Here is a 4,631-nt window from a genome sequence, read left to right as displayed (position 1 = left end):
CAACTGGCCGGATTGCCAAGTGGGCTATTGAGCTCGGGCCTCACGAGTTGAAATACATACCCCGAACGGTGATCAATTCTCAGGCACTTGTGGATTTCGTCAATGATTGGACGGAACTACAAGCACCAGAAGAGAAGCCGGATCACACTTACTGGACTATTCATTTTGAGCGGTCTAGGCAATTGGAGGGCTCGGGGGCTGGAGTCGTATTAACTTCCCCACGAGGTGATAAGTTTTGTTATGTTCTCCGTTTAACGTTCCCTTGCACTAACAATGCAGCTGAGTATGAGGCCTTACTCCATGGTCTTCGGATGGCTAAGGAGATGAACCTAAGCCAAGTTAAGTGCTTCGGTGACTCCGACCTAGTGGCCCAACAGGTGTCTGGCACATGGGATTCCAAGGACCCACTCATGGCAGCATATCGTCGTGAGGTGGATATTGTTGCAGGTCACTTTAAAGGTTATTAGGTGGATCATGTGGACCGGCGGAAGAACGAAGCGGCGGACGCTTTAACCCGCCTGGGTTCTCAACGTAAACCGGTTCCGCCTAATGTCTTCTTGGATGTTCTACATAATCCATCCGTCAAGCTCCCTGGTGAAGAGGATCTGGCTATTTCCTGATCCGGAAGCTCAGTTGGTGGCAGCTCTTCATGTTATCCCGGATTGGACGGTTCCTTATCTGGCGTATATGAACCGGGGCGAGTTACCAGAGGATGAGACTCACTACAAGAAATATGTCAACTTATGACCACCACTATTGGTCATTGAAAGGTCACAAATTTCCATTTACGACCTTTTTGTGACCAAAAACAGAAGGTCAAAAGCTGGCGGTCGTAAACTGACTATAGCGACCTTTAACTAAGGGTCGTTGATCCTATGACCTTCTGTTTTGGTCGCTAGCTCTCTCCCGAGGCCATGTCGGATCCGACGTGGCAATCTGACGTGGCAAAATTACGACCAATTGGAAAGGTCACTAACAAGATTCAGCCCGGTCCAGTTCAGCCGTCTTTGTGGGCCGAGCCCATTTATTATATATATTTTCAAGCAATTTGTGTTAACTACATGGGCCAAGCCCAAGAATTCAGCCTTTTTATTTTATAGGACGCGGCCTTATACGATTCATTTATTTTTTTGGGCCTCAAACTTTTTGTAGTCCATTTCAATTTTGGGCCTCCATAGCAAACATTCACAAACTTGACGAGCGTTGTTCCAGCGACAGTGAGATACAAGGATTTCAAACAAGCATGTATCAAGACCATTTTGTTTCTTTCAACACAAAAGTATTCCTTAAACAGCCACGGGTACAACAGTAAGTACATTCAACAATCCATCATCAATCGGTGAACAGACTATAGCTACCAGCAGCAGCCGCCTGAAAGACTAGGAGATACTACTAAGGAGCTAAACTAATGGCAACTATCCATCATCAATCGGTGACACTAGCAATGAGAGAAAGCGGTGACATTTCAGAGACCCCCTCCCCCTCCTGCTGCTTTGCGTCGCTCACCTCAGACTGGGACTTGTCAGAGTCGTCAGACGCCTCTCCTGCCTGAAACGAAAACAGGGATAGGCACGAAAGAGCATGGATCAATACCACAATGTTGTGCTAATATCACATGGATACGATTTTGATGAAGGTGTTTGACGTGAATGTTATACCAGTGGGTTGTTGTAGGTGTTGATCTTCTTGGTGTACTTGGCCTTGGCAATTAGGGAGCCTTCTCCTATAATTCATTCAAACAAAGGAGATGTTAATGTGGTGCAAGGCGATAGATTCTAGGATAAGTATTAACAGAAGAAGAATAGTTGAACAAATCATGCGAAATGGCATGGCGGATTTGGAAACAAATTTGAGTAGCAGTTTGAATCGATGAGCACAGACTATACAGGTTCTAACAAGGCTACAAGGCAACAGATATTTGAACACAGCAAACCATAAATTTGAACAACCATTGAGAATAGGAAGTAGATCGACAATTACATAGCGACTAAATTCTAAATATCACTGACTAGCTGGGTCAAACAATACCCAAATGACACGGTGCAGCTACACCGAATAGAGCAGTAACACAGAGGGGATGGGGGAGCGGGTAACTTACAACATCACTCAAGATACTTCCACTTCTCACCACCGCCCTTGCCAACCTGCGATTTGAACACAAATCAGGACACAGGATTTGAAAGGAAAACTATCACAGCACCAGTTTGAATAAGAACAAGGAGACGGGAGTGGGAGCAAAGGGAACTGAGATGCTTACCATGGGGACATGCTTGAAGTTGGAGTCCTTCCTGAAGCTGTCCCTGCGAAAACAGAACCAAAACGAGCCTAGTCAGGACACGTCACCATGCCAGAGAAACAACATGAATCAAACCACAACAACAAATCAAATTCGGGGCTCACATGAGGACTAAGACGGCGCTCAGAGGGCGCTTGGGCTTGTTGGAGTCCTTCTCGGCCTTGCTCTTCGTCACCACAAGTCTGCATCGCCACAGAAATAATAGCAGCAAAGCGAATCAGAACCCGACACGAAACAACATCAGGAAAACGCAAGCAAAACTACCGCGGGAAATGAGTCCATCACCTAAAACCAAGCAGATGATAACACTGAGTAAGAAAGACTGATGAGAGGTGCTAGTTTACCTAAAACCATTTCCTTGATAACACTCATTTCCATCTAAGGAACATCTCATGTGATGAAAACTTACAAAACAAACGACTCTTAACACAATATCACACCTACTCATAGGTGAGAGCAAGGAACATGCCATTTATCTTTCAAATTTAGAAGAACATCACTGCAATCATCCATAGCTAACAAACCTAGATAGAAAGTAATAAACTTATACCCCTGATATAGACCAGGAATCAGCACAAACAATCAGTACATTCTAACATGTTAAGTGGATACCATTCCAATCATAATTGTACCATGGCATGAAAGAGCAAAAATCAGAGGAGGTGGCGGCTGTTACAGGGAATGGTGAGCCAGATCATTATTGGCTGGAGATAAACACAAGTAGCAAATTCGAGCTGGATGATTGGGCGATACCAATCTGCTCCACAAGCACCATTGACATCAAGTCACCCCCTTATCATAAATATTGAATTCAGCACCCAAAGACTAGGTGAGGAAAAAGTCAGCATTGTAAACTAGCCCCGGTCTAAAAGTAGCCTTTCCGCACCCTTTTGAGCATAATCACTGGACTAAGGTTCCTCTCGCGACACACGCATGTTTAAAATGAGTGATTGCGCCCCTCGCATAATATAGTGGTTCTTTTTTAGAATATATACTAGTTCTTCTGTTGATGGCAAGTTATGTTTCTCTACTTTGTCATAGCATAGCAAACTACCGCGACTTTTAACTTATAAAACGGATAACTCTCACCCACCAGGTAGAAGTGGTAAACATACTAGTACTAGAAAACTAAGCTGAAACCGCGGCACTGCGAACTTGCCACCGCGATCGGATTTCAGGACGAACCTAATTGTGCCCATGATTCTTTTTCTGAAGAACCAGCCGCTGCACTAACAAGGACAGGCAAGCCACTGATAATAAACTCCTGAACACCCTAAACAATACCACGCTCGACTTCGAATCATACTATGAAGAGAAAGGAACCTCGGACAGCCAATCAATCAATCAATCAAATAACGGAAGCGGACTAGCAGGCGCAGGCTCAGATTCGCGATTCAGAGAAAACAAGCGGCGGAACCACCAACACCACCGCGACATCAACCCAGAAGGAAGTGGTTACCCACCAGCGCGTACTCGTCGTCGCCGTCGCCATCGCCGTCCCTCCGGTCGTCGCCGGCGTGCTGGAGCTCGCTGCCGGCCTCGATGTCGACGTCCATCTCGCCGTCCGAGACGTTGTAATCGTCCGCCGCGTGCCCCGCAGCCGCCGCCGACGCCGCACCTTCCCGCACGCTGGCGGCCATGAATCAACCAACCACCTGCGCGCATCAAACCAAACCGCTCAGATCAAACCCACGCGGACACAGACAAACCCACTCAGAGGACCCGCGCCTCGGGGCACGAAGCAACCAGAGCCATACCTGTGATGTGCTGCACTGCGTCTGCTGCGCGAAGCAGGGCAGGGCGGGGCGGCGCCGGGCGTATAGGGCAGGGACGGGCCGGGGGAGCACGGATTGCCAGTAGATCGGGGAAAGGAGGCCGGGGAGAGGACTGGATCGAGGGAGGAGGTGGCGGCGGCTGCGAGGAGAGGAGTCGCGCGAGGGAGAGAGAGAGGGCTCGCGGGGGAGAAGGGCGTGGGGGAGGCCATGGATAGCGGGGAGCTCGTCCGGAGAGGGGTGGAGGTGGCGATCTAGAAAGCAGGAGGTGGCGGCTGTGATCTGGAAGGGAGGAGGAGTGGTGTGCGGGGGAGAGAGGGGCTAGGGTTCGCTGCACGGGGGAGAGGGGAGAGGATCTGAGGGGGGAGGGAGAGAAAGAAAGAAAGAATGGAGGCGGGGGGTGGGTGGAAAATGTCCATGAGGACAGACCTAGGGTTTTGGCTCGGGTGGGTTTGGGCCGTTGGATCCGGAAGCATCCGACGTGGTTGATGCGTGATCCGCGTGATATGCTCATGGTCCAATCAGAACGCAGCAAACCATTTGATGACCTTATGACCAATATA

General features: G+C 48.7%; 1 long non-coding RNA gene across 1 annotated transcript; it reads right to left on the bottom strand.

Moving 5' to 3' along the window:
• Positions 1 to 1,681: 1,681 nt before the first annotated feature.
• LOC125520358 lies at positions 1,682 to 2,507 on the bottom strand. The gene is made up of 4 exons (XR_007288641.1): positions 2,401 to 2,507; positions 2,258 to 2,300; positions 2,099 to 2,144; positions 1,682 to 1,723 (listed from the first exon to the last, which is right to left on the bottom strand). It is a non-coding gene; the product is annotated as an uncharacterized LOC125520358 (long non-coding RNA).
• Positions 2,508 to 4,631: the final 2,124 nt, after the last annotated feature.

Source organism: Triticum urartu, chromosome 7 (genome assembly GCF_003073215.2).
Source record: "Triticum urartu cultivar G1812 chromosome 7, Tu2.1, whole genome shotgun sequence".
NCBI lineage: Eukaryota > Viridiplantae > Streptophyta > Magnoliopsida > Poales > Poaceae > Triticum > Triticum urartu.
Note: the sequence above shows the minus strand (reverse complement) of the source record. Positions and strands in the feature narration are given on the sequence as shown.